Source organism: Balaenoptera borealis (genome assembly GCF_965194805.1).
Source record: "Balaenoptera borealis genome assembly, chromosome: 15".
NCBI classification, from domain to species: domain Eukaryota; kingdom Metazoa; phylum Chordata; class Mammalia; order Artiodactyla; family Balaenopteridae; genus Balaenoptera; species Balaenoptera borealis.
The window spans coordinates 42,993,729-43,006,030 of record NC_138871.1 but is presented as its reverse complement, the minus strand read 5'-3'; positions in this window follow the sequence as shown (position 1 = coordinate 43,006,030).

Sequence of the window (12,302 nt, the reverse complement as noted above, 5' to 3'; positions counted from 1 at the left end):
ATAGGGTACAGTAAGTTCCCACTCTAGATAATATGCATGCACATTCGTTCTGATAGAATTCTAAAACAACAGAATTAGCCATAAGCTAAGAGTTGCCATGATTTATGTTTTATAATAGCCCCTCCTTTCCATTTCCTGGTCAGCGTTCTGGATGATCGTTCCATTTAGCACATATTCTCTAGTTTGTTTCTCTCGCTTCAAGTCTATTTTACATTTTCCTGTACTGAACTGCGTTTGCCATCTGCTGATCCAATTACTTATACAATCCAAATCCTTTTGAGTCTGATTGTTTTGTTCCTCATTATTTGCTCAGCCTCCAGTTTTAGTATCCTCTGTAAACTCTAAAATCTTGTTTTCAATACCTCATCTGAATTACTTATATACAATACAAGCCAATTAGCTCAAACTTTAGGTTTTCCTAAGGCTACTTGGGTCTGAAGGGATTTAGATTAGTTGAGTGGATTTGGATCCTAAGAAAGGCCTGACAATTCACTCATCTAAGGACAGCTGATCCATCAGAAATTGAGCCATCCTCTTTAAATGGGGAGGAATCAAAAAGCACGAAAGATACAGATTCTAAAATGATACTGTATGTAATAACAATATTATCATCATTGTCATCATAATCTTTATTATTGTTACCAATTACTATTATCTCATCAACCGTTTATTAAGTTCCCACTGTAAGACCATCTCTGTGTAAAACAATAAATCTACCCAAAGACTAGAATTGAAGCTACAAGGCCAACATATAAGCTTTAACTGCCCAGTTTATTCCTCATTTACATCTGTTTCGGTAAATTATATATATATATTTTTTTAAATTATTTATTTATTTATTTATGGCTGTGTTGGGTCTTCGTTTCTGTGCGAGGGCTTTCTCCAGTTGTGGCAAGTGGGGGCCACTCTTCATCGTGGTGCGCGGGCCTCTCACTATCGTGGCCTCTCTTGTTGCAGAGCACAGGCTCCAGACGCGCAGGCTCAGTAATTGTGGCTCATGGGCCCAGTTGCTCCGTGGCATGTGGGATCTTCCCAGACCAGGGCTCGAACCCGTGTGCCCTGCATTAGCAGGCAGATTCTCAACCACTGCGCCACCAGGGAAGCCCAAATTATATTTTTTCAACCAGATCTGTCCTTTATTTGGTATCTCAACATAGTTTCTCTTGAACCCTATAGACTGATTTTTTTCTATCATGTTACCTAGCAAATAATGGTAAGTTTAGGAACATTAAAGGGCTCAAAACATATTCACATGTTTAATTTTGCCTGCAAAAACCCTTACTAAACCACACAATTAGTAAGCAGTAGAGAGAAGTTCATGTTTCAATGCAAAATGAAATAATTCAACTTTTATTCATTACTCTCTGAAATGTCATTTTTCCATCAGTGAACACCCATCATTTTTAAGATCTAGCTCAAAGGTTACTTCCTTTGTGGACCCTTCCCTGACCCCTTCCCTGAGGTGAAAGTATGCACTCCTTTATTTCTATACCCATTGTACTTATTAATTTCTATTACAGCACATGATATATTTTATATTGTTCCTTTCTTAGATCCCTAGAGGGGTCATTAAATATTGACTGGATGAATGAATGATTGAATGAATGACTATTAGTCACTCCATTAAAAGTTTATAAAAGTTGTTAGTTATCCAGCTCTGCCTTCCACTCTGAGGAGTTAGGTCTTGCTGAAACCCTCTGGTACTAACTGGGTTATTGCTGCCTGCTACTCTATTCTTTAGATTCCACACCCTGCTTTGCTCAGCTCCCTCCCCTCCCCTGATGAGGGTTCTAGCAGAAGTATCCGCCCTACCCGAGTAGGGGTGGGGAACTACAGAAGTGATAGAATTGAAAACACTCTACTGAATCTTTTAATTAGAAAAACAGAAAGTCTCGAATACTACATTGCTTTCTAAAGTAATACTACATTACTACATTTTTTTTTTTTTTGAATGCTATTGGTATTTAGAAAGCCAGGAGGTAAACAGACCCAAAGGGATTTGAAACCCATTCAAAGGTCTGCACAGCAGATGTGGGGATTGAGGTTTCCTCTTCAGGAGTAACAGCAGACAAGTATAAGGGATCCATACTTTTTTTACTCTTCCCAACCCTGAAGGGCGACTAACTCCTGGTAGCTTCTGTACCTCCTAACAATCCCATGTGACACTTAGCGGGGGTGATACTATCTCCTATTATTGTTTCTTTCTTTAATGTACACTTGCCAACACCAACTCAACCAGATTTTAAACCCTTGAATGTTACTCTTTCCCTCTTCCCAGGGCCTAGCAAACACTGATTTCTCCATAATAGATGTCCAACAAATGGTTATTGATAAAGTATATTTATTTTATTTCAACAAGTATTTACTGAGATGCTAAACTGAATACTTTGAGGAGAAGCCTAAGCAAGGCAGTTTTCAAACTCTTTAAGGAACTTTAACTCAGTTGAAACAATTAAGTACATGGGAGCAATTGTACAAGGTGATAGGAGACTTAAAAGGAGGGAATCCAGGGTAGTTTTTGTAGTTGAAACTGCTCTTTCCAGGCCACAAGCTACCACGTAATGCATCAACAGGTTGATGCGGACTATAGTAACAGCTCATTTTATTTTCTCTGAATATTACATTTATTATAAACTTCTGTGGATTGCACTTCCTTTAGATTACCTGCATCTAGTAGCTGGAAAAGAACCTCTGTGATAGTCTTTAGCTCTAATTAAAAAGAAATTATTACATACCCAGGAAAATATATCCAGTCAATGGAGGCAAGATGAGAGATGCATGCATATAAACCTCAAGCTCATGGATCTCTGAGCTCTTTTTTGCAGTGGTCTTTCTTCTTCTTCCTTTCAAATTTCCTTATGACTTTGCAAAAAGAACTAGCTCTCTCTCCTTTTGGAGACTGCTCCCTGGTTAAGCTAACTTTCCTCACTAATAACAATTCCTTATTCAGAGATGCAATAAGTGGGACATGATATTTCAGAACCTTTAGACCATGAGCAACACAGGCAGTTCAGTCAGAGAACAGGCAGGAGGGAGGCCTTACACTGCACTTGCAGCGGGATCTGGAAGAGAAGTCAAGAGTGGAGAAAGGAAGAACAGAGGGGAAAGCAACCTACGTTGTAACAGAGAGTGTATATGTTTGGAGCCAGTTCTCTTAGTTTTATTGGCTCATAATATTTTCAAAAACAACTTCGTACCACTTTCCCTAAGTCTCTATTTTGTGCCTTTTAGTCCTGAGGGTTCATTTTCCATGAATGATTTCCAGATTTCAGTACTTTCATTGTATTTTCCAGAGTAAGGTATAATTTTTATATGTAAACATGTATTGATCCCCCTCAGAATCAATTCTTGTTTTGTAAAGGGCCTCACTTCCATTTTTCCTTCAGTGCTATTATTCCTCTATCATCTCCCGTTGCCCTTTTTATATAATGAAACAGATTCATTATTTTCTATACCAGATATATATTTTGTATAAAAGGTATATATAAGATGTTCACATGTTCCAAATAAAAAATTAGGGCACATGACTCCACAGAAAAACATTTTATTTGGTTTGCAAATTTTTTTCTGTGAAGTATCACATAGTGCTGTAAAAATTAAATACTTATTTGTACATATAAAAAGTTGCCGTCATTGAAAAAGAATAAAATTATGTGAAAGTAAATACATAGTTCAGCAAAAATATAAGCATATCAGTTACAATAATACTGCATTTTATTTTGTACTTCTTCAACTGTCGAAGTTGATGGCATATTTTTCTGTTCACACTTGCTTGAAATTGGGTAACACGATAATATTTAATTCTTCTTAAATGTCCATGAACATCTCTGGGAAATGGTCAGAATAATTAATTTGGAATATCAAGAAATAACTTACTCTTTTACTGGCTATGGGCCATTGATAACTTTTTTTAACAGGTACAGTGGTTAATCAGTAAAAATGCTCACTGCTTCCTTTGTACTTGATAGTGACATGTTGAGATGTACCTTTTCTTTATATTTTAAGAAATCATACAGTAAATAGAAATTGTACAGTACATTTGGTTATCTTATACTTTCAGAAACACATCCCGTTTAGATCATTGTTCACACTGAAAAATATTCTTGTACAAACTGGAAAAAATATTGCCCAAAACTTTCCACTGAGTCCTTCTTCTTTCTTCCCTTCTTTCCTATATTATTTTATTCATGTGTTAGTTCCTTTGAAAGAACATTAATAAGTATCTCTATTAGTTACTAGGACTAAAGAAACAAGATCAAACTTCTGCCCTCACAAGGTCTCACAGGAGACAACAAAACAGAATAAAGCTAAGTAAACTACTTCACATAGAAATTAAATTTATATCCTAGACCTCATCTGTAACCTGCTCTTAGCAAAAACAAAAACAAAAACAAAACCCAAAAACACAACAAAAAAAAACCAAACTCACTAAAAATTACCAGCAAGAAAGTCATTGATAACATTTTATACAATTTATTGTACAGATCTTAGAAACACAACCACACCATCTCACTTAAACGTCTCCTGAGACAAAGTACTGATTCCAATTCCCTACAATAATTACTCTTAAAAGTGGACACTGAGGTTTAATATAAAATTTCTTCCTCTAGTTAACTAGAGAAACTTCAAACTCACTCCATTGTAAAAATCTGGTTACTGAAATGTCACAAAGCTATGGATAAACTGTCAGCCACAAGAAATGTTTCCTCTAAACTAAGAAATCAGGTAATTATATTAAACAGAGTTGTCAATGGCCTCAAATAGGGTCTGTTCCCAAATTTTAATGTTGAAAAACAAATTAAGAGTGACATACAAGGTTTGTACTGATTTTGACAATATGTTTCTTATATATCATATGATATTGGAAGCAGGATGGCTGAACTGCACAAACATTGTGTTTTAGTTTGACCTACCATGAGCGCTGAATAGAAATAATAAAAAACACTCTTGCTTTAGAAATATATGTGTAACATATTAAGAAAAGAAAGAGAATACTGAAGCTGGTCTTTCTAATACATTATAAAGGTATTTCTCAAACCACCTTTCTGACACATTTGTCTATATTGATTAGATGCTGTTAGACTGACATTGCCTGACCTGTCTAAATCCATCAATTGCTAAGCTGTTGATGCCTGATTCCCAGGATATTTTAGCACCTAGCCTAAATATGAATATTTTCATAAGCTTTTTACTAAAGAGATCAATAATTATGTGCATATTAAATTTGTATTATTGCTGTTGTTAATGGTGCCCTTTAGCTGGCCATACATTACACTCCTCTGCTTAGGTGGCCATACATGATAAACATTTCATTAGCAACACTTAGAATGTACACACGGGATACCATATCCCCAAGAGTGTATATGTGAATTTTAAGGAACCTGTTCAGTGTTAGGGTAAGTACATATTCCCTGTAGTCTTCACTGTATTTCCATTCTGGATGCCACAAACCCTACCATTAAATACGTTTTGCCCACTTAAAAACTGCTTTGTGGGGATGGCATGTCTTAATTGTTCCCAAGACAATGCATAATGCACTGCTGTGATGGGCCTTCAGTTAAACTAATAGGCAGGCCAGTTGCCGCCTGGTTTCAGCAGATTTTAAAGCACTAATGAAGCTGTACTTAAAAAAAAAAAAAAACCTCAAAAACTTGTTATCATGGGAAGAAAAATAAGATTCCCAAAGAGCTTTTCTGTATTTTATTTTTTACAAATAAAAATAGGCAAGAAATGCATTTTACTGAGTGAGTGTCAAGCTTCTATTGTCTTCTATACCTAATATATTTTAGGCCCGAGAACAGAGAAATATTGGTGCCAAATTTTCCAAAGTAACTAATTTGTGCGTAAAAATGATGCAGAGGAAGACAAAATCAGCTAGTTGCCCTTACAAATCAGGCAGTTGTGCATGTAAAACAGGTAATGGTATATTTTGCACCAGCAATTGGCTTTCTTACACCTGTGAGTGCCTGTTTTGCATATGTTAAGTAGGTCCCTGTGTATTGCATTTAAAGCTGCCACCTCAGCTTCTTTAGGTAACATTATGTTTTTACTAAATGTCACTCTGCAACAAAAAGAGGGGAGCATTTCTATGGTGGGTTTACATGTATGTGTGCACGTGTGTGCCTGTGTGTCTGCTTTTTAAATAACTGTAAAATTGATGCTAACTTCATTTGATTTTAACTGCTGTACCTTGCAAGGCCGTGTTCAGTGACATAAAATATTTCATTTTGGTTTTACGACATAAATGTCTAAATGTCCTGCTGCTGAGATGTATCAATCAAATCAAAGGCGCAAATTTAATATTATCCAGGTGCCAGGATGAGGGGGAAAATGATACTTCAGTTCACAGTCAACTGATACAGAACATCTTCACAGTCAGTAACAGGCTCCTGCATGGACTTCTCCTGGAGCGATTACTTCAAGGGTCATAAAGTGGGATGTGGTACTTCTGACAATTCTGTAGTTTCCCCCCTTATCTATGTGCATATATGTATAAGTAAAACTGTTACTTGCATGGAAAAGGGAAAATATCAAATCACTTTTCATAAGATCATTTTAGATAGCCATTATAAGCAATTAAACTCCCATGTTTCAAAGACAGTTTACAGCTTTTGATAAACTAAAGCAAACTCTGAATCCATTTTTATAATCCCACTGTATATAGTAGCTAGTCATTCTGCAGCTATCAAACTGAATGCTTGAACACTTCTTACTGGCCTATTATTTATCATTAAATGTCCAAGAGGGTATGCAAGAGATGATCAATCCAGCAGACCACACCAGGAGGCACAAATCTAGGAAGCAAAATTTCAAGGAAGAATATCCAATAAGGTTTCATTAATTGCTAACTTTATGGCAAACAGCACACTATATTTGTCAATTTTTCCTACCTCGTGAGGAAACTTCATGATCGTGAGTGAAGATTTTAGATCTAAGAGTGAGGAGATCTGTTTCAAAATCAGGAAGGGAAAGCCTTGCTTCTCTCCTGAGACTCTAGAAAGGGTCCCAGAAGTTGTAATATGATTACCTAATGATCACAGAATGTCTGGCCTTTTCATAAGGACACACTTTGCCATAGATACATTGTCATTTGTTAAGCATGGGGAGGGACAAGCATATCATACTGTGATTTAGAAGCTGCCTACTTAAAGGCCAAGGGCATGATAAGCTTGAGACCACCAGACAACAAAGGGGAAGGAAGAAAAGGTATGAGCTCTTTTCTCTTTCCAGACTGTCTTTTGGCCAAGAGGAAAGTGTTAGGCATAGTTTGCTGTAGAGGTGAAAGAAAAAGTAATTTTCTACATGAACAGGGTCATTCCTCCAAACTAGGGGTTGGCAGACTCTTTCTGTGAACGGCCAGATAGTAAACATTTGTGGGTTTGGTAGGCCATATGGTGGTGTTACAACAGCTCTACTCTGCCCTTGTAGCAAAAAGCAGCCCTGGACGATACAGAAATGAAATGGCATGGCTGTGTTCAATCAAATTTTATGTACAAAAACAGGCAGCGGGCCAGGTTTGACTTGTGGGCTGTATTTGGCTGACACCTGCTCTAAATGAAAAAACAAAATTAAAAAAGCTGTTATGGGTTTGAACAAAACAAGTGTCTGTAAAAGTAATAGGTGATGTTTGCCAGTGTCAACATGCATGTCTTCCTACTCAATGGCATCCATCTCGTGGAGATGGTTACAGCCACAGTCATGTGTGGGGTCCCTAACTCCAGGTTTCTTTTCCTTTCCTACTCAACATTATATCCCTTATCCTGGTAGTTAACACTAGAGAAACAATGGTATTGTGTGTGAGTGTGTGTATGTGTGTGTGTGTGTGTAAGGTGGTGGGTAGCATATAATAGGCACAGCACTTTAGCTATAGGTAGGCAAAGAATATAAAGCAAAGAAGCCCATGAAAGTTCTTAGGAGTACTTGTATTAAAAGATATTTGAAAAGGATAAACATTAATTCATTAAGTCATGCATTAGATAAGCAAAACAGCAAAAAAGTCAACTCTTCCCTGTTCCTTTTTTCAAAGATGAGAAGGAGGAGGAATAAGAGGAAGAGAGGCGGAAGGTAACAATGCCTACCATGCACCAGGCACTGTGCTAAGTGTTTTTCATGCACTTATTCTAGCAAATTAATTTCCAGCCAAACTTCTGTGAATTAGGCTCTGTTGCTAAAGCCAGTTTACACATGAGGAAACTGAGCTCAGCAAGAGTTCAATAACAACTTAATAAATAGCAAAAATACCAAAAAAAAAAAAAAAAAAAAGAGTTCAATAACTTGCTCAGGGTCACCCAGCTACTCAGTGATAGCAAGAATACTCTGGAAATGCTTGATCGGTATTTATATGGAAAAGTATTTCTTAATAGCATAGCATGAATTCACCAATTCATGTATCAAATTTAAAAACCAAGAAATTTCAAGTAAAGCAAAAAAGACCCATCATTTCTACCTTGAAAAATCTTGTATTGACTGTCATTTCTCTTAGGTACTCTTTATATCCTGAATAATAAGCATACCTGGAATATAAATACACATGTGCCACCTCAAACTTCCTACTTGGAGATTTCCCACTGATGGGTCCATTGGTTACCCCTTTTCAGACCACCCTGACTGTGACGTTTTGCTTAGACTAGAGCCTATGAAGTGTCATCATATTTACCAGTATAAGGTCAGGTGCATAACAGCCACTCTTCTGGAAAAATATGTTTGTATATGTGTGTGCATATATATGTATTTATACATATACATAATATATACATTGTGTGTGTTTAGGTATATTTATATGTGTGTGTGTATATAAATATGGTGTGTGTGTATATAAACTACCCTAACCCAACATAATGACTCTATCCTGCCAATCAGTCCTGTTCACCATACCAGTAAAGTGTGCTGAGTACTATATTCCAAATCCTGCTCATGTTATTCACCCTACTGGAAATATCTTTCCTTCATCCTAGTCCTCTTCACGGATTCAAATTAATGCGTGGAAATATTAAATGGCTCCTTAAGCTTCTGCTCAAAATAGATACCATCATTTCTACTTATATTTCATTGTTCAAAGCTAGAGGCATAGAAAGGGATGCAGACTTTTCTGGAAAAAAGCACTGTAAGCCCCATGGTAATGGGCAGGAATGTCTATTCCTTTCATATGGAAAGAGAGAATGAATGAGAAGAATAAAAAGACCTGTCAGAGCAAAGAAATTTTGGCTAAGAAATGTAGGAGCACATGGAAAATTTGTTAAGTTTTATTGTCACTGCTGCAATCCACACTTCTTGTCACCCAATATCCATCTTCTTCCTTCTTCCTACACATAGAATATATTCAGTTCCTCTCCAAGGGAGACATTTCGAAGTCTCCTAAAGTCATCGCATCCAACTCAAAGTCCAGGAGTGCCAGGATTCTCCCTCTGGTCCGGATGTGGTTTTCGTTTGTCTGGAGATCTATATACTAAAAGGAAGAAATAAATTTTAAAAATCTCTATTATCCAAGCCCTCTCGCCACTGCTCCACCACATGAGAGCAGGAACAGTGACAAGACAAACATTTTTAAAAAATGGAAGAATGGTGTATTAATTTGTTAGGGCTACCAAAATAAAATACGATAGACTGGGTGGTTTAAACAACAGAAATTAATTTTCTCACAGTTCTAGAGGCTAGAAGTCTAAGACCGAGGTGTCAGCAGTTTGGTTTTTTCTGAGGCCCCGCTCCTTGGCTTGCATTCAGCCACTTTCTTGCTATCTTACGTGGCCTTTGTACTGTGTCTGTGTATCCTCATCTCTGGTGTCTGTGTGTCCAAATCTCCTCTTCTTATAAGGACACCAGTCAAATTGCATTAGTGCCCACCCTAATGGCTTCATTCTAAATTAATCATCTCTTTAGAGGCCCTGTCTCCAAATATAGTCACATTCTAACGTACTGGGAGTTAATGGTTCAACATATGAATTTTGTGGCAGACACAATTCAGCCCATAACAACTGAGAAACACACAGCAGTCACTAGCCTAAAGGCCTTCTACCTTGGGAGTAGGGAGGTTCTTTGATTAGACCCTGATTCTACTCTGGAAGGAAATTCCTTGCCCATTGTTCTCTGTGGCCCCTAAGGCCACCTGCAGAAGGTTCTTCCTTTTCATTATCTTCCTTGACTACATTTTTAATAGTCATAGGGGAAGAGGCCCTCCTTGGTAGCCACGCAGCTTTCTAGCCCACCTCTTGTTTCTATAAAACATGGACCCGAAGTTTGTTTTAAATTTCAAGTAGTCAAAGGCTTTTAAAATCTGAGGTAAAGATTTTATTGGTGATACATTTCTCTTAAAAACTTACCAGGTTTGTACTCTTTTTATTCCAGTAATATGTGCCTGTCAATTTTCATACTCAAACCTATTTTTAAGATACTGTTTTCAGATCTACTCTACTTCCTAACTTTGTAATCTCTCTAGCTTCCTCTTTCTCTCTCACCCATCTCTCTCTGTGGTAAACAGAATTCTAAGACAGCCCCCAAGATTACCACCCCTGGTGTACAGGTCCTGGATAATATGTTCCCCTTGAGTGTGAGTGAGACATCTGAATAGGATGGATGTCAATTCTGAGATTAAATTACGTTATACGGTAAAGGTGAAGACATTTCTATAGATGCAGTTATGGTTCCTAATAAATTGACTTTGAGTTCATCAAAAGGGAGATTAACCTGGGTGGGCCTGACCTAATCAGTTGAGCCTTTAGAAGGAATTTAACTTCCCCACCCCCTGGCTGTGAATGGCAAGTAAGAGAAGTCATGACATCCTCCCTCTCCTGGCCCAACGCCAACATGAGCGCACAGACAAGGCACTCTACTGCTGCACTGGTGAAGCCCGTGGGCACACACAGTCATTTTTTCCACTTCAAAACGTATATAAATATTGAATTACTCTGATGTACACCTGAAATTCGTATGATATTGTATGTCAATAAAAATATATAACTTGAAAAAATATCTACCTGTCAGACCCTTGAAGCAGCAGAGAAACTTGCTGGCCCTGAAGAAGCATATTGCCACATGAGTTCCACAGATGCAAGGAAATTAATTCTACCAACACTGTGTGAGCTTGTATGAGTACTCCAGCATCATATGAGACCACATCTCCAGATGCTATCTTGATTGCAGCTTTGTGAGACACTGAACAGAGGATCCAGCTAAACCACGCCCAGAGCCCTGACCCATGGAAAATGAGAAACAAATAGATATTTGGGGGTTTTAACAGCTTTATTGAGATATAATTTACATGCTATAAGTTATGGCATACTTTTAAGCCAGTAGGTTTTTGGTAATTTGTTGCAGAGCAATAGAAAACTAATACATTATCTTTCCAAAAAAAAAAAAAGGCAGCTATTTTAAGGCTTTTATAATGGAATGGAAAGGCTCAAAGTTAATTTTATTTTTGACCCTAGTCATTTAATCTAGCTGGTAGCATTTATTGGGCACTTGATCCTCAAAAACTTTATTAATACCGTTTTTTACTGTTTGGGTTCTAGAAGCCATAGGCTTTTTCAACCCTGCAAAGTCCACATTTCTTAACCCTATATTTCCTTTCATTTCTGCTACAAACCAGATAATTCTGAGCTAATCTCATTCTTTTAGTACTCCTCCACACACAGTACATAATAAGTAAGATGCACTACTGTTGTTTGCTTTTCCAATACCTTGACCTGGAGTTGCCAGTTCAGTATACACTTGTGTGGTCCACTTCCCAAATTACTACTGATGACAGTTTTCTCAAATGCATGGTCACTGTAGAACAAGGATTGCCATTTTTTCCAGCCTCCAATATCTGTTTCTATATTGTTAATAGAACATATTCTGGATTTTTGTGATGGCAGTTCCCCACTTGTGCTACCAATTTCTGAACTGGTCATGATAGGCTAGACTGAATGCAAAAATCTCAGAAGCTTAATAAAAAAGTCTTGTTTTTGCCCACTTAAAATCCACCATGGGTTGAGCAACCCTCGTCTATGTTGTCACTTCACCATCTGGAACTCATGGACATAAGGATCCCCATAGTAGAGGAGGAAAGGAATGGAGGAGGCATATTGGTTTTTAACTGCCTTGACCTGGAAGTGACACATTTCATTGCTACTCACAGTGCGTTGGACAGACCTAATCAGAGGGCCCTAATCGAAAAGAAAGAAAGGGGCTTCCCTGGTGGCGCAGTGGTTGAGAATCTGCCTGCCAATGCAGGGGACACGGGTTCGAGCCCTAGTCTGGGAAGATCCCACATGCCGCGGAGCAACTAGGCCCGTGAGCCACAACTACTGAGCCTGCGCGTCTGGAGC